This window comes from Oryctolagus cuniculus, chromosome 16 (genome assembly GCF_051225735.1).
Source record: "Oryctolagus cuniculus isolate XC-2025 breed Fujian yellow rabbit chromosome 16, ASM5122573v1, whole genome shotgun sequence".
Lineage (NCBI taxonomy): Eukaryota > Metazoa > Chordata > Mammalia > Lagomorpha > Leporidae > Oryctolagus > Oryctolagus cuniculus.
Genome location: NC_142882.1, coordinates 9934717 through 9954261, shown reverse-complemented (window position 1 = coordinate 9954261; position 19545 = coordinate 9934717). Strand labels below are relative to the sequence as shown.

The window sequence follows — 19545 nt, the reverse complement described above, 5'->3', positions numbered from 1 at the left end:
TTCTTTAACATAGAATTAATCATATGTGTATAAAGTCAATTGAAAGTAGATCCCTATAAAAATAAAGGTGGGAATAAGAGAGAGAGGAACTGTATAGTTTTGCATACATCCCCATGGACTTACTTCTAAGGGTAAACCTAAAATCTCGCTCTGATACTCCAAATCCCATGAAACTGGGTGGTAATAATGCCATCTTACATGTTGAAGTGATCATATTATGTTTAATTGATCATATATAAAGGATTAAGTGTCAGAGGGATTATATAAATATGATCAAGTGTTTGGTAATAACAATAGAGAGAATTAAAATGGAGAGAATGTTACAACATGGGGAGCAGTCCACACAAAAGACTTATAGAATGACAGGCGTCCTAAGCAGCAAACAGTGTGTATATTTTCAGGGATAGCCCTATCATATAAAATGGCATTGGTATTTATAACTTGCTGGTCAGCTCTGTTTCCGTTTTAAATATCACTCTTATTTTTATTAAACTATTTCTAGATGGCATTGTGTTTTTTGAGAGGTAGAGAGAAATGGAGAGAGAGATGGTTGAGAAACCAACCTTTCACTGCTTCACATCTCAGTGCCCACAGCAGCTGAGCCTGAACTGAGGCCAGAGCCAGGAGCCAGGAAAAATACTGACTGAAAGGGACCCAATATCTCTGAGTCATCACCACTCACTGAAAGGTTTTATTTCCTGGGAATCTGGGGTCAGGGGTCAGAACCAAATTACAAACCCAAATACTGTCATGTGGAACAAGGTTTTATGAGAATAATGTAGCACTTGGGGAGGAAGATGCAGCCCAGGAGCCCTGCACTGGAGGCCAAGATGGAGAAGATCTCCACAGCCACCATGACCACAGTAAAGCTGGCCAAGGCCAAGGAGCCCAGGTATCCCAAGACACAGTAGAAGGCAGTGACTGAGCCCTTGTTGCACACCAGGATGATGTGGTCAGGCTCAGAATGTGCATCTAACTCAATAAAGGGAGGAGAAATTCCCAACCAGATGACACAGAGAGCCACTTGGATCAAGGAGCAGATGGGAATGATGAAGTTAGAAGCTCCTGATACCAGCAATTGCCTGATAGTTCTTCCAGGTTTTGTAACTTTGAAGGCCAGTATCACAGTGATGGTCTTGGCCAGCACGGTGGAAACTGCCACTGTGAACACAAGACCAAATGTTATTTGCTGCAGGAGGCAGGTGGCTGTGTTAGGACGGCCAAGGAAGAGTAAGGAGCAGAGGAAGCACAGGAGGAGGGTGATGAGCAGGATGTAGCTGAGGGTCCTGTTATTGCCTTGACGATGGGAGTGTCTCGGTGCTTCACAAAGACCCAGAGGACTGCAGCTGTGAGGACAGAGAAGCACAGAGTCACGCAGGCCAGAGCCATCCCCAGGGCATCCTCAAAGGCTAAGAAGGTCACCAGCTTGGGGAGGCAGCGGTTTCTCTCCATGTTTGGGTACTCGTGATCTGCACACGGGATGCACTGCTCTGCGTCTGCGGAGAAAAGGAAGACTGTTTCCACTTCACAATTTGCTCCTTTTCCCTGTTAAGGAAAATGGTCACCTTTGCAATGTCATGGTGAGTCCAGCCTGCTCTAATGTATACCAGGAAACACTAAAGGATATTTCTGCACTCCTGACCCTGAGAGAATGCTCATCTCTAGGTGTAGGAAGCTCACTGAAACAAGCTCCTTAGCACATGGGTCTCTGGGGACTCATTTTGTCACTCAGAGATATTTCTTTCAGTGCTTTATTTTCTCAAAGTGATGAATTTCCTATATTTCATATGGGCACAGATTCTTCCAAACCCTCTTCTCTCTTTTTTTTTAACTTTTATTTAATGAATATAAATTTCCAAAGTACGACTTATGGATTACAATGGCTTCCCCCCATACCATCCCTCCCACCCACAACCCTCCCCTTTCCCGCTCCCTCTCCCCTTCCATTCACATCAAGATTCATTTTCGATTCTCTTAATATACAGAAGATCAGCTTAGTATACATTAAGTAAAGATTTCAACAGCCAAAGCCTCTTCTCTACTGTCCCTAGTGTTTTTCTCTGGAGAAGCTTGTATTCACATGAGTTATAATATTTGTCTGGGGTCACCAGGTTTAAGGTTTTTTTAAATACTCAAATGTAGATGACCTATTTAAAATATCTATCACTCCTAGAACTTCCATACATCAGTCAATACTCTAATTTCCTGCATGGACTCATCACTCTTTCCATATAAATGTTGATATGATGTGATTGCATAGAAAAGAATTATTGCTACTAGTTTTTTAATGGTTATATGGGAGTAAGTGATATTTTCATCACAGTATTGAAAGAGAACTTTCCACTCCTTTTCACTGAAAGCATGGCTTGTTCATCATTTTAGTCATGTGAACACCACATGGACACCACATTGTCTCTGTTGAAGTAATACACTTCTGCAGCAGCAGCACGAAGGAAGTCATTAAGAACAGGCCAGCTGGTGAACATGTGACTCTCTCAATCATATGTCAATTTAATAAACAAAAGTAGATTCAGTGTTGTGGCATGATATGTAAAGCCACCAGCTGCAATGCCAGCATCCCTTATGGACATTGTTTTGTGTTCCAGTAATCCATTTCCAAGCCAGCTCCCTGTTAATGGCCTGGAAAAAGCTGCAGAAAATGGCCCAAGTACTTGGGTCCCCTGAACCCATGTGGGAGACCCAAATGAACCTGGCTGCTGGCTTCTGCCTTGCTAAACCTGGTCAATTATGTATGTCTGGGGCATGAATACGTAGGTGGAATCTCTCTCTCTCTATCTATCTCTATCTCTCTATCTCTCTCTCTCTCCTCTGTAACTCTTTGAAATTAAAAAAATATTTTTAAAAGAAAGGAAATGATATTAGTTGGCCCACACTTGTAGTAAAGTGCTACTCAGGAATTAAGTTGGTAATCATACAAGCTTCATGGACTGGAGGTGTTATGTAGTTGCATAGTTATTAGGATGTTTTGTCTGTATATTTCACTCTTATTTTCTCTTATTCTAGTATAGAAAACAAAAGGATAAAGGGAGGCATTCATTATGTGTACTACACAGCACGCACTATGTAAAAGACCCAGCACAGAAAGTAATACAGTATTCCCATCACAATTCCTGTGAAGTAGCTCCCTGTTTCTCAGTTGTGTATGAAAAAGTTTTGATTTCAAGATTTCTAGAAATCCTTAGGGAGCCTTAACAATCTCTCATCTGATATTTTTTGTTCATACATTAGTAGGCCTCCTAGAAGATCTCAGATTAAGACAGTCTCATCTAGCACTGGATGGAAAAGAAGGATATCAGAGAGAATCAGTGTCAGTGTTGAGCTAGAGAGGATGAGCACCACCAGACTACTGAGATGGCGAGAGTGAGCATACAACAAGTGTATGGAAAGAGTGAGTGAAAGTGTGCATAGAGAACAATGGGGCACTCTTATCCCATTATAAAGATTCTTGGTTTCCTTTTTATCTAGAAATAGTTAAGATGGTGGAGTTTTCATAGTGAGTTATATGTTTTCTACCTGTATGATTGGAAATGTCTCTCTCTGGACAAATAACACAAATATAGCAGCAGACAGCTCTTCCTTCCTGTGGCATTTTCCTGAATCCTGGACCACACCTCTGGCTACATAAAGACTGAGGAGTCTGAGGGGGAAAGAGAAGCAATGGTCATTGTTTTGCACATCATTAGGCACTGTGATAAGATGTCTCTATTTGCCCCATCACTTTGAAGGTCATCACTGTCTTCCCCAGTCTGTGTCTTGTTGATTTTTTCATACATCTAATTTGTAGTTTCTATGATGCTCGTTCCAGGTTTGTCAATTGTCTACCAAACATTATGAGGGTACCTGATTGCTGTAATTTTGTTCATCACCAGATCTACTCTTCTAGGCCTTTGTTTCTTTCTACTACATTTCTTCCTCTGAAATCTTTAACATTCAGATTATTATTCTGTAATGTGTATATTTGAGACTGAGTATTCAGAAAAAGACAAGGCCACAGAGAAATGATGAGCAAATATTATAAAAATATGGATTGTGTATCTAATCCTCTTCTGGACTTCTAGATGCAGGGAGAGTATCAATTTCAAGAAACTAAGAATGCATTTTGGGCATAAAGCATCATAGTTATACAAATCACCCACAAAATTCCCTGGGGGATTTCAACAGTAGAATGATGATAAAACATTTGACCACAGCTGTGAGATGCTATGCAGAAAAGAAACTGCACTTATTGGCAACTACAATGACAATGAAAATGAGAATGCTTTCTACAAATAGGCGATGGATAGATCAACTTATAATTTACTTGTGTTCATGCTGCATTAAAATATATGACTCTCACCATATTTAAGATATCACTGTTCTTCTAAATCTATATATCTGTATATATATACATGAAATGAAATTTTTTCACCTTATATAAATAAAAAATTGAAAAAAAAATTAGAATTTCTGTACACATGTATTTTGTAATTTTATTTCTATATACTGATATCTATCTCTATTCATTAACATTGCTCATTTTAGTCACTCAACATCTGAATACATAATTATTTCCAAAGTAAAAACAGCAATAACTAATACAAATGTAAACTTCTAATACACATTGACTCATATATGTGTAAGGGACACCATATCTTTTGAAGCCAAGATGATAATTGAGAATTGAATGCTTATTTAAAATCTCGCACTTAATCTCCTCTCAGACCCTCTGTATGTATCGAATATTTCCATGGATCCACACCTTCTTGAATGCTATAGGCCATTCTATCATCTCTTCATTGAGGACCAAGCCTTGGTCATGTGCACTCTCAGAGGAGAACTCCCCGATTTTAATCTGCAAACGAAATCCAGCAGGAAAATTCACAATGTTGTGGATATCGTAGTGTGCCACACGGTGTCTCATTTCATGGAAGGAAACATCCTCCCCAGCACTGTTGGTAAATTGGATTTTCTTCAGGAGTGGATGAAGCTGGAGGGGAGGCACAATTGGAAAGAGGGAGAACATTCAGATGAGAGGTGGGAGGTGCATATGACTGAGAAATCCTTCTTTTGCCTCCTGTGTATCCTCAGGGTTTCTATTTGGTGGAGGCTGACTTTTGTCTGAATGATCATCATATCATGTGTTCAAATGCAGGGAATTCTACCTCCCCCTCTGTTAAAATGATGGGGACTATTTGAATCCAGAGAAATCACAGATGTGACCCACAGGGTGGCTGACCATGAAAGATTGTTAGAGGTTTAGGAAAGCTCATCTTAGTTTTCCAAATGTGAACAACATGGCTTTATATATGCAATATCTTGATTATTGTGATGGTTCCATAGGTGAGTGCAAACATGTGCACTTTTCAAAATATACCCCCTCCCAAATAGAATGGAATCCTCTCTTTGACAAAAAATGGATGCAACTGGAGACCTTTATGTTTATGTTTACTGAAATAAACCAGTTCCAATCAGAAACTACAATTTGTTTTCTGTGATGTGTAGTATTTACTATAGATGCAAAGAAAAACCCCACCATGTATCGAAATGAAACTGATATCTTGGATTTCATTTTTGCTTATCATCTTGTGTAAGTTCCTGTGGAACATGGTCTTTCTACTTTTCATTTATGAATCATTATGATTACTGTGGCATTACACCTGTGATTATAAAGCAAATTGAAATGCTATTTTTGCAAAAATTAAAAAGAAAGGAAGGAGGGGAGAATGAGAGAGGGAGGGAAGGAAGAATGGATATCTTCTTAGAAATGTATCTATGAAATACATGAAATCTATTATGTTCATATCAATATTTTTTTACTTTAGCAAAATTTGGGCTGGCCTTGTGGTGCAGCAGGTGAAGCTGCTGTCCACAGTGCCCAGCATCCCTGTGAGTGCTGGTTAAATTACTGTTGTTCTACTGCTGGTTCAGGTCTCTGCCAATGTACATGGGAAAGCATTAGATGATGGTCCAACTGCTTGGGTCCCTACACTCACATGAGAGACCCAGTTGAAGCTCCTGCATCCTGGCTTAGAGTGTTCCCAGTCCTGGTCCTTGCAGCCATTGTGGAGTGAATCAGCAGATGCAAGATCTGTCTCCTTTTCTCTTTCTCTCTCTCACTCTCTTACAGTAACTTTGATTTTCAAATAATTTTTTTTTTAGAGTTTAACAATATTGAATAAAATATCAGATGAATTCTGTTAAATAAATTAGAAATCCAAGCATAATTTTTCATAATAAAGTTTCTGGAACCTGACATCCCTGGCTGCTGCTGGCAAGTCCAAACTTATAAACATGTGTATACAGTTTATGTGTAATTCCATTTGTATAACATTTTCAATGAAATAATATAAGAAAACTTCCAACAGAGGCAAATTGATAGAAACAACCAAATTCAACAAATAATCAGGAGCCCCAATAAATTAGACCAGAAGAGAAATTCACTGCAACACATTGTGGCAACACTCAGCTCAGTGAAACACAAAGAAGAAATCCTAAATTGTGCCAGAGAGAAACAATGAATCATATTCAAGGATAATTTAATCAGACTCACCCCAGACTTATCGCAAACACTACAGGCAAGGAGATAATGGCATGATATATTCCAAGTTTTAAAAGACAAACAATGACAACCTAGAATAATATACCTTGAAAAGCTATCATATATGAATGTAGGGAAAATAAAGATTTTCCACGACAAACAGAAACTGAAGGAATTTGTATCCTCATATCCAACCCTACAACACTGGCTCAAAGATGTGCTGCACACAGAAATACAGAAACAAGAACTTCACTACAAAAAAAGGTGAATGTAGAAAATGAGCCAACTAAACTACAAACAAATCTCAAAATACATAAACAGCTTGTTTAAGGAAACATGACTGGAAAAAGACAGTATTTAATAACAGTCACAGTGAATATAAATGGCCTCAACTCGACAACCAAGAGAGACAGACTAGCGGATTGAATTAAAAAAGAGAATCTATCTTTATGCTGCCTTCACGAAACACACCTTATCAGCAAAGATGCATGCAGACTGAAAGTGAAAGGGTGGAAAAAGATATTTCAAGCTAACAGAAATCAAAAAAGAGCTGGGGTGGCCATCCTAATATCAGACAAAATAGACTTTAACACAAAAACTATTAAAAGAGAGAAAGAAGGGCATTATATAATGATTAAAGGATCAATCCAACATGAAGACATTACTATTATAAATGTATATGCACCTAATTACAGGGCACCTGACTACTTGAAAGAATTACTAAAGAACTTAAAGGGAGATATAGATTCAAATACAATGGTTACAGGGGCATTCAGCATGCCACTCTCACCAGTGCACAGATCAACCAGACAGAAATTCAACAAGGAAACAACAGAGTTAATTGATGCTATAGACCAAATAGACCTAATAGATATCTTCAGAACCTTTCACCCCACAGCCACAGAGTTCACGTATTTCTCCCCAGTACATGGAACATTCTCTAGGATTGACCATACGCTAGGCCATAAAGGGAGCCTCAACAAATTCAAAAAAATTGAAACTATACCATGCAGCTTCTCAGACCATAGCACAGTGAAACTCAAAATCAACAACCCAAGAATCTCTACACCATATGCAAATACATGGAGAATGAACAACATGATTCTGAATGAACAGTGGGTCATAGAAGAAATCAAGAGAAATCAAAGGATTTCTAGAAACAAACGAAAATGACAGCACAACCTATCAAAACTTGTGGGATACAGTAAAAGCAGTGCTAGGAGGAAAGCTTATAGCAATTGATGCCTACATCAAGAAACTGGAAAGGAACCAAACAAATGACCTCTCAATGCACCTCAAGGATATAGAGAAACAGCAGCAAATCCAACCCAAACCAGGCAGAAGAAAAGAACTACTATAGATTAGAGAAGAAATAAACAGAATTGAAACAAACAAACAAAAAAACAATACAAAAGATCAACAAAACCAGGAGCTGGTTCTTTGAAAAAATAAACAAAATAGACACACCATTGGCCCAACGAACTGACAAAAGGAAAGAGAAGACCCAAATCCATAAAAGTAATGATGGTAATGGAAATGTAACAGCAAACACAACAGAAATAAAAAGAATCATCAGAAACCATTACAAAGAGATGTAAGCTAACAAATTGGGGAACCTGGAAGAAATGGATAGATTCCTGGACCCTTACAACCTTCCTAAACTGAGCCATGAAGATATACAAAACATAAACAGACCCATAACCGTGAAAGAAATTGAATCAACAATAAACGCACTGCGGAAAAAGAAGAGCCCAGGACCGGATGGCTTCACCGCTGAATTCTACCAGACTTTTGAAGAGCAACTAACCCCAGTTTTTCTCAAGTTATTCAAAACAATTGAAAGGGGGGAATCCTCCCAAATTCTTTCTATGAAGCCAATATCATCTTTTCTTTTTGACAGGGGAGTTAGACAGTGGGAGAGAGAGACAGAGAGAAAGGTCTTCCTTCCATTGGTTCACCCCCCAGATGGCCGCTGCAGCCAGCGTGCTGCACCGATCTGAAGCCAGGAGCCTGGTGCTTCCTCCTGGTCTCCTGTGTGGGTGCAGGGCCCAAGCACTTGGCCATCCTCCACTGCCTTTCCGATCCACAGCAGAGAGCTGGACTGGAAGAGTAGCAATCAGGCAGAACCGGCACCCCAACCGGGACTAGAACCTGGGGTTCCAGTGCTGCAGGCAGAAGATTAGCCTAGTGAGCCATGACGCTGGCCACCAATATTTCCTTAATACCTAAGCCCTGGAAAAACACAGCAGAGAAAGAAAACTACAGACCTATCTCCCTGATGAACATAGATGCAAAAATACTAAACAAAATCCTGGCAAACCGAATCTAACTACACATCAGAAAGATCATTCACACGAACCAAGTGGGATTTATCCCTGGTATGCAGGGATGGTTCAGTGTTCGAAAATCAATCACATTAACAAGTTGAGAAACTGAAATCATATGATTATCTCAATAGCAGCAGATAAAGCATTTGACAAAATACAATACCCTTTCATGATGAAACTTTAAGCAAATTGGGGTTAGAAGGAACATTCCTCAACACAACTAAGGCAATTTATGATAAACTCATGGCCAGCATCATACTGAATGGGGAACAGTTGGAGGCATTTCCATTGAAACTGACATCAGACAGGGATGCCCACTCTCACTATTGCTATTCAATATAGTCCTAGAAGCTTTAGCCAGAGATATTAGGCAAGAAAAGAAATGAAAGGAATACAAATGGGAAAAGAGGAAGTCAAACTATCCCTGTTAGCAGATGACATGATCCTATGTATAGGGGATCCCAAAAATTTTTGTAAGAGAATATTGAATCTCATAGAAGAGTTTGGTAATGTAGCAGGATACAAAGTTAATGCTCAGAAATCAACAGGCTTTGTATACACTGACACTGCTGTGGCCGAGGAAGAACTTCTAAGATCAATCCCAATCACAATAGCCACAAAATATTGAAGTACGTTGGGATAAATTTAACCAAGGATATCAAAGACCTCTATGAGGAAAATTACAAAACACTAAAGAAAGAAATAGAAGAAGAAACAAAAAATGGAAAAATCTGCCAAGTTCATGGATTGGAAGAATCAATATCATCAAAATGTCCATTCTCCCAAAAGCAATTTACAGGTTCAACGCAATACCAATCAAAATACCAAAGTCATTCTTCACAGACCCAGAAAAAATGATGCTGAAATTCATATGGAGAAACAGGAGACCGTGAATAGCTAAAGCAATCCTTTACAATAAAAACAAAGCCGGAGTATTCACAATTCCAGAATTCAAGACATACTACAGGGCAGTTATTATCAAAACAGCCTGGTACTGGTTCAAAAACAGATGGACAGACCAATGGAAACACTGGAAATCAATCCAAACATCTATAACCAACTCATATTCAACAAAGGAGCTAAAACCAACCCCCTGGAACAGGGACAGCCTCTTCAACAAATGGTGCAGTGAAAACTGGACATCAACATGTTGAAGTATGAAACAAGACCCCTATCATACACCATATACAAAAATCCACTCACCATGGATCAAAGATCTAGATATATGCCACGACACCATGTAATTAATTGAGAGCATAGGGGAAACCCTTCAAGACATTGGAAAAGGCAAAGAATTCTTGAGAAAACACCAGAGGCACAGGTAGTCAAAGCTAAAATAGCCAAATGGGATTATCTCAAATTGAGAAGTTTCTTTACAGCAAAAGAAATAGTCAGGAAAGTGAAGAGGCAACCAACACAATGGGAGAAATTATTTGCAAACTACATGACTGGTAAAGAATTAACAACTAGACTCTATAAAATGATCAAGAAACTCCACAACAACCAACCCAATATAGAGATGGGCCAAGGACCTTAACAGACATTTTTCAAAAGAGGAAATCCAAATGGCCAACAGACTCATGAAAAAATGCTCAGGATCTCTAGCCATCAGGGAAATGCAAATCAAAACCACAATGAGGTTTCACCTCACCCCAGTTAGAATGGCTCACATACAGAAATCAACTAACAACAGATGCTGGCGAGGATGTGGGGAAAAAGGGACACTAATCCACTGTTGGTGAGAAGGCAAGCTGATAAAGCCACTATGGAAGACAGTTTGGAGAGTCCTCAGTAACCAGAATATAGCCTTACCACACGACCCAGCAATCGCACTCCTTGGAATTTACCCAAAGGAAATTAAACTGGAAAAAAAGAGCTGTGTGCACTTCAATGTTTATTGCAGCTCAATTCACAATAGCTAAGACATGGAATCAACCTAAATGCCCATCAACAGATGACTGGATAAAGAAATTATGGGTTATGTACTCTACAGAATACTGTACAGCTGTTTAATAAATGAAATCTGGACATTTGCAACAAAATGGAGGTATCTGGAAATCATCATGCTGAGTGAATTAAGCCAGTCCCAAAGGGACAAATATCGTGTGTTCTCACTTATCGATGACAACTAACTGAGCACCAAAGGGGAAACTTGTTGAAGTGAAATGGACACTATGAGAAACAATGACCAGATAAGCCCTTGTCTTGACTGTTGAGGAAGAACTTACTATTTTATTCCTTTTAGTATTTGTTTGTTCTGCTTAATATCATTGGTCGAACTCCTTAGTTAATACACAATTATTCTTAGGCATTTAAAATTAACAGAAAAGTGATCTCTGTTAAATATAAGAGTGGGAGTAAGAGATTGAGGAGATATACAGTTTGGCACATGCACATCCAACTTACCTCCAATGGTAGAGTTAGAAATATGCCAGGGGATTCCAATTCAATCCCATCAAGGTGGCATGTACCCATTCCATCTCACTTGTTAAAGTGATCATTTTAAGTACATAATTGTCAAAGAGATTTCACAAATAAGACCAGTGTCTGCAAATAATGAATGATAGAATTAAAAGGGAGACAATGATCCTACGGGGGAAGCAGGATGCACAGCAGCCTCATAGAATGGCAAATGCCCTGAACAGCACTCCAGACTCAGAATCAACCCTTGGGGCATTCGGATCTGGCTAAAAGGCCCATGAGAGTCTCACAGGCATGGAAAGCCAAGGCACTGTGGCAAAAATGACCTGAATGAAACATCTTGGTGAATGAGATCCCAGCAGAAAGAATGGGCCATCAAAGAAGGAGGTACCTTTCTCTGAAGGGAGGAATGGACCCCCACTGTGATATGGCCTTGACTAAATAAAATCAGAGTTGGTGAACTCAGGAGGCTTCCAAAGCCTTGACAGCTCATGGCAAGAGCCTCGGGTGATTACTGACGTTATAGATAAGAGTGTCAATTGTTAACTCAACAATGGGAGTCACTGTGCACCTGCTCTCCATGTAGGATTTCTGTCCTTAAAGTGTTGTACTATAAGAATTAACAGTAAAACAACTAGTTAAACAGTACTCTATACCTTGTGCAGTTGGGTGGGTGCAGTCTTTTGAAATCTTTACTTAGTATATACTAAGTTGATCACCTGTATATAAAGATAATTGAAAATGAATCTTGATGAAGAGTGGGATGGGAGAGGGAGTGGGAGATAGGGCGGTTATGGGTGGGAGAGAGGTTATGGGGGAAAAAGCCACAACAATGCAAAAGTTGTACTTTGTAAATTTTTATTTCCTATATAAAAAAACAATACCCTGATGGCAGTTAGTATATGAACAGTGTGTATTAACTCTTGACTTTCAGAGTCTCCTGACACCTGTTGTGGGACAGACAATTCTTTAAAGGACTATCATTATGTCTTCACTAATTTGAACCAAGAACTTCATAAATATTCTCTAATCTTATATTTGTGAGCTTTCTTGGCCAGTACATTTACTTTTAAAATGTGAGTCTATCAAATCACAAATAGGATGTTAATTAATATTGGATGTAATCCCAGAAATTACATAGTGAAGTAAACATGCTGAAGTCAATTTAATTTACATATATGTATAATATAGAATATATATTTATCTTCTGTGAGACATTCAATTTATTTGATTTACTCAAATAATTTGATCAGGATATTTTCCTGTTTCAGAGTCATTTTATGATAAAATGTGCACCCCACTGCTATTTGCCCCAGTAATGTCTCACAGAGGGCGTGGACTACAGCACACCTGTAGGGGATATTATTATAGGGTAAATAGTTGTTGTGGGATATATCCAGAGTCCACATTTCCTAACCTTACATACATTCCAACAAAAAGAGTACTTTTGATCATTTTTTCTTCCCAGTCTTTGTAATGAGCTGTGTTAGGATATTCTAAACATTGCACTATACTCTGAGAAACATTATTCTATGATATGTCATTATAGAATCTGTATTGAAAATGTTACATGGAGCTAAACTCACTCCCTAGAATAAGTCTCATCAACAAATGCAGACATTTGGATTTCCACATGCAGAGATTTTAAATCAGACTGCTACCTCATACCCTATACAAATATCAACTCATAATTTATCAAGAATCTAAACCTAAAACCTGAAACCATCAAATTACAAGAGGCAAACATTGGGGAAACACTACAAGTCATTTCCCTGGCAAGAATTTCTTGGATAAAATCCAAGAAGTAAAGGCAATAAAGGCAAGAATATACATTAAGCTAAGTAACTTCTCATCAGCAAAAGATACACTCATCTAAGTGAAGACACTACTTACAAAATGGGAGAAAATATTTGCAAAACATGGGTCCAATAAAGTATTAATCTCCAGATGTATAAGGAATTCAAGAAACTTAACAACAACATAACCAACAATCTAGTTAAGAAATGAACTAAGGATATGAACAGGGATTTTTTCACAGGATGAAATACAAATGGCCAAGAGAAACATGAAAAGATGTTCATGATCACTAACCATCAGGGAAACACCAATAAAAACTAACGTGGGATTTCACTTCACACCACTTTGAATGAATATTATCCAAAATTTGAAAAATAGCAAATTTTGCTGAGGATCAGGAAAAAAAGGTACCCCAATACAATGTTGATGGGAAGGATTATAAGCCAGTACAAACATAATGGAAGACAATAGAGGAACTCCTCAGAAAACCAATATTGGTTCTACAACATGGCCTAGTTGTCTCAGACCTGGGAATGTATCCAAATGAATTGAAATCAGCACAAGAAAGAGTCTCCTACACTCCCAATTTCATAGAAGCTCAATGCACAATACATAAGATGTAGAATCATCTAGATGTCCATCAACTGATGACTGGGAGAAGGAATTGGTGAGATACTTATATATATATATATATATATATATAAATAATATCATATTATCTCATATATATGAATATTACACAGCCATGATTAAGAATGAAATCTTGACATTTAAAACTGGAGGTCATCACAGTAAATTACATAAGCCAGAGCTACAAAAATATTATGTTTCCTCTCATTTGTGTTAGTTCATATATGAGTATAAAATTGTGTGGACTTTAGATAATTTCCTATGTAATTATAAGTAGTGTTTCGCTAAATCAAATCATAGGCCGGCGCCATGGTTCAATAGGCTAATCCTGCACCTAGCGGCACCGGCACACAGGGTTCTAGTCCCAGTTGGGGTGCCAGATTCTGTCCCGGTTGCCCCCCCTTCCAGGCCAGCTCTCTGCTGTGGCCCGGGAGTGCAGTGGAGGATGGCCCAAGTGCTTGGGCCCTGCCCCCCATTGGAGACCAGGATAAGTACCTGGCTCCTGCCTTCGGATCAGCGTTGTGCACCAACCGCGGCAGCCATTGGAGGGTGCACCAATGGCAAAGGAAGACCTTTCTCTCTCTCTCTCTAACTGTCCACTCTACCTGTAAAAAAAATAAAAAAATAAATCAAATCATATTAATGACAATATGCTCCTCTTTCACACATTAAAAAAATTAAGTGGTTGCTACTGAGGACTCTTGCAGTACTAGTAATGCTATGTTCTTAATATGGGTGTTGGTTGTAGTATGATCAGATGACCAAAAACTCTTTTATCTGTAGACTTATGTGCATTTCTTAGCTTATAGACCATTTTAAAATTATTTTTAACATGTTGCATAGCAGAAAATATATTTAAAATGTTCCAGAGCAGATAACAAATTCTCCACACATAGATAACAATTACAGATGTATCTATGCCCAGTCTGTTGTGAAAGAACCCACTTTCGATTATACCTGATCATGGCAATCTCAACATGAAAACATGGTCATGTGGTACTGCAATAAAAATACCTGAGGATGCAAACAGATGCTCAATGCATGTCCTGTTCTGGGAGATGTTTACCTGCCATGGAAAAATCCTTGGTTGAGTTGCATCTCCTGGAGATCCCTTTTCTATTTGCTCTGAAAGCATCTTATGGAGGGCATGAGCCACTGCATACACAGCATTGTAGATGAAATAGCTGGAGTCAGATATGGTCAGCATGTCAATGCGTCCTGGGAAAAATTCAAAGGAAGCATTTGGTGGGCAGACTCCAATTGTTCCACAAAGTGACCCAGGAGGTAAGCAGTGAAAAGCATGAAGCCATAGTTGACTGAGGAAGAAATCTTCTGGGTAGTGGGAAGGGTCCACTGTCTTGACAAAGTGGTTGAGGCCAGGAATTACTCCCTTGTGGTGTGAAAATGAGAAGCCTCCATGAAAAGAGTGTAGCATGTGGTCTGTCTCCTTCACAACAATCTCCCACTTTGCAGCCATGATCCACACCTTCCCCAGGGTTAAATAGTATTTGCTTAGAAATTCCATGGTATAGAGACTCCTCACATCACCATATAGAATATGCACATTTGCTGATGCAATTCGAATCCCCTCTAGGAAAGAGATTTCACTTTCTTCATACCTTGACTTAGTGTCAGGGAGCTTTACTGAATAGGCCAAGCAGACACCTTTCTTTACCATCTCAGTTTGAATATCCCGAAGGAACTTCTCTCCTTTAATATCATTAGATACAAAGATCGTCACCCAAATCCAGCCAAAATGTAGTAGCAAGGAGAGCATTCCACGGGCCAGAGAGCTGTCACTAGTGGCCATCTGATAGAGCGATGGAAACTTGTCTCTCTCACTTAGCATGGGATCAAAAGGGCCATATGTGATCTGAATGGAAAGAAAACCGCTGTGATTTGACTTTTGTGGGTTTTGAGTTTTCTGTCTTGGGAAGTGATTTAAAAAAAGTCCTATGAAGAAATATCATGTGTAGGCATAAGAAAATTCTATCACCTGGGATCAGAGTAACTGTGCTTCAATGCCTGTTGCTTTTAGGAGAAGAAATGTACATCTTCATTCATAGCATGAAAGATAATGTGTAAGATACCCACGTTCTTCATGTATACTTAGGAAGAAGAAGGCATGTATTTTGGATTCAGAATCACCAGGACATTGGTCTTTCCCACCTCTCACCTCATGAGACATGTGGAGAACAGCTCCCACTGCAACTGGTGTTGTGTGTTTCCTCGGGGACAAATATTTTGTGTGGGTTGATCTCCTGATACTTTGAATTTCATTTGTTTTCACAGCATATCCTAAATTGTCTTGAAAAATATATTCACCTATCATCTCTGAGTATACATAAAATTGCTTTTCAGACCACAATCCTCCTAAGCTATTGCAGTCTGAGCTTGATGGTAATGTGTGCAGATTGCTACCTATTTGTAGTGGGTCTCCATTCAGAATCCTGGAAATGTGAATACAGGCCCTGGGAAGCAGCTTAATTGGTTACATGATTGGTTTCCTAAAACCTACTTGTAAGATTTGGATTGATTACTTTCACCATGGCCAGTGAGCACCAGCACTATGGTGGCTATTTTGTGATTATACTGTGAATGGGTGCACACTGTCTGCCTGTATTTGTTTTTTATTCTGTCAAACACTAAGATCTAAATCTCTTAGTTGCACATGGAAGTGAACTGGGAGTCCTGTGAAGGAATCTGCTGAATGTGAGGAAGTCAGGATTAGGTATAGGAGAGGGTAAAATCTCATCTAAGTGTAACTCAGCCCCAAACACTCCTTGATGATCTTCGGGACTGTCATGGACCTCAGTGGGTTCCAAATGGAAAGTCTGGGCCCAGGTCTTGATATACCCATGTCTAACATTGAGTCTTCCTAGGATATCTCTGCGCTGTGGGTATTTCCTGTCAATAGTCAGCAGTCAACTTTCTCAGCAGGTGGGGATGGATACATTGGGCCTAGACAGTGATCTCTCTCACAATCTAAGGAATTCCCCAGAATCTGTTTCAAATAGTGGTGCTATATGTGCAGTTGTGTTCCACATGACCCTTGCTTCAAATTGGACAGGTCTGGTGGGAGATGGCAGAATTTCTCACCAGAATTCACAACATATTTACCTGTGGGGTTTTGTACAGCTCCAACATTGTCCCAATTTCAGCTGAAAATGCTGACATGGTTCCAGCAATTATGGCAACCATCTTGCCTTGTGTCTGGCAGGTGAAGTTAGGGATGAAATAAATGTTTCCAGTCAGCCAGTGCAGAGTGCTCCTCAGGGTGAACTGACCACTGGTAACAGAATTGTAGAGTTGGAAACCCAGGGTCAGGTTGGGGAGTAGCTGGGGGTCCTTATTGATCTCCTGGATAGCAAAGTGGAAGGCCAGCACATATTGGTAGTTCTTCCACAGCCACCTAAAGAGAGGGGCAGCATCAGGGAGAAGGGTGAGACTATGGAATTCAGAGCAACAACACAGCCACACCCTGAGGCAGCAATGGTCAGACTCAGGCTTCCACACAGTGGTGCCTCAGCTCTGGCACATGGAGGAGGTGTGAGTGAGGTTCCAAGGGCTCTTAGAAGATTTTGGAATGACCCTCAGATTCCTCTGAAGCAAACTGTGTCCATGATCACACTCACCTTCCCTAGTCCTTCAGGAAAGCCTTGATGTGTCCCAACATGGGATTTCACTTTTACTTAGGGATGGAACCCAAGAGGCAAGCATCTCTGACTTGTCAGTGATTTTACCGTTTGGAAGCATCTCTAATCTATTCACCATAGGGATTTTCATGAGCCCTTTCTGTAATTTTCTGTTATAATATACAAATACCAACAGAAGTATTTTCATTCAGTTATGTTTGTCTTGAAAATGAGCATTTCATTCAGAATTTCAAATTGTCATAATACTTACAATGTTTATTTTAATTCACCTTTTCCTCATGCACGAAGTTCCATTTTATCTATTTCTCTATCTATATGCTACTGAAGTCTGTTTAGTTCTTAGATTTACTTATTTGAATGGCAAATTAATAGCATTAATTGAAATGTTTCTTGCTTTTAATCATTCTGCTTAAATGCAATTAATTGTTTCATGAAGGGCTTTATTTTTCAGTGCTTGGTTACTTGTAGCTCTTGCTGTCAGTTGAAAGCTGAGAAGTTTGCTTCTTTTTCCCCCAAATACATGCCTGCCCGGTATTAAGTTCTGGACCGTGTACAAATTTGATAAAAATCCTGCAGAGATCATAAGCATTAGCGCTAGATATGTGTATTCATGACTGACATCTCACTCAAAACCCAAATTTTTTCAGTGTTCTTAACTCATCTTTCAAGTGTATGCAATAAGCTGCAGTGATAATAAAATAGAGATCTCTCCAAACTATTACTGTGATTCCTATAACCTTGAAACAAATTTAAAATATAAGAAATGTTTTTAGTTAGATTCCACTTAGTGATCTCGATGCTATATTTCACAAAATATGGAACTTAAAGCAGTTTAGAATGGTGATTTGACACAGGATCCATGTTTTGAAATATGGCCTTGTTTCATAAAAATGTGCAAAAGTACTTGTGTATGAAATATTTTTTAAACTTGGAAGATGTTTAAAAATTTGATGATAAAGCAAGATTGATTTTAGAATATGATGTCTAGAGGCAGAACAAGTCTATGATTGCTTCATTGATCAATTTTGCCAAATATTTAGTTTATAGGTAACACCAATGGTAAAGTTTATATTCAGAACATTGAAAAACATATATTCTTAGTAAATACACATGAAGTAATTACATTTCATCTACAAAGATGCTGGACACTTGCTGGTGGGGGAACAAGCATTTTATAAACCTTTAACTTTATCATAATAAGAATTTTGTTTTGTAGTAGTAATATCCTTAATTAGCAGATGAAGAACATAAGGCTTGATGTCATCAACAGAGAGAAGGCACAGTCAGAACTTTATCTCCTTTCTGTAAACAGTTCTCATACTCCTTCCAGTATCTACAGTGACCATGTAATTGACCTTCCAAACTGGTACACTTTTAACAATAATATAGGATGATATTAATGAATACACAAGGATTATTGGCATAAATAGGCTGTAGGAAGCAAACCAGGATGTGTGATCATCTAGATAAAATAAGTCTGTCTCACATGTAGACATCCACTAATTTCATGATGCATACTGTAACCATGCATAGCGTGTTTAGTTTGTCACATGAGAGGTGCTTGGTAAATTATTTGATGAATAACCAATATTTTGTTCAGTATATCCTAACATTCATAAGGTTTAGGTTTTCCAAGTTGTGAGATATAAATCATATGAAATAAGTTATATAAAAAAGACTGAATAGAATTTTGATAATAAAGAAAAACATGTATTCTTAATAGTTACATCAATAATTTACATCAATATTTTACATCAATAATAAGTAAGCACAAGTATCTTGATACCAAATGTAGACCTAGCTGTTACGATATTATGAGAAGGGGGCCGGCAGTTTGGCATACCCCGTAAAGCTGCCACCTGCAATGTTGGCATCCCATATGATTGCCAGTTCAGGTCCTGGCTGCTCCACTTCCAATCCAGGTCTCTGTTATGGGCTGGGAAAGCAGTAGATAGCCCAAGTGCTTGGGCCTCTGCACAAATGTAGGAGACTCCAAGGAGGCTGCTGGCTCCTGGCACAGCTCTGGCCATTGTAGCCAACTGGGGAATGAACCAATAGATGGAAGACCTCTCTCTGCCTCTCCTCTCTCTGTGTAACTCTGACTTTCAAATAAATAAATAAATCTTTAAAAAATAGTATGAGAAAAGTATGCTACAGGTTGATAAAAGCCACAAAA

The 19545-nt window shown here is 38.8% G+C and overlaps 1 pseudogene; it reads right to left on the bottom strand.

The window, feature by feature from the left end:
* Window positions 1-748: 748 nt before the first annotated feature.
* Window positions 749-16914, bottom strand: LOC149121464 (vomeronasal type-2 receptor 116-like; annotated as a pseudogene).
* Window positions 16915-19545: the final 2631 nt, after the last annotated feature.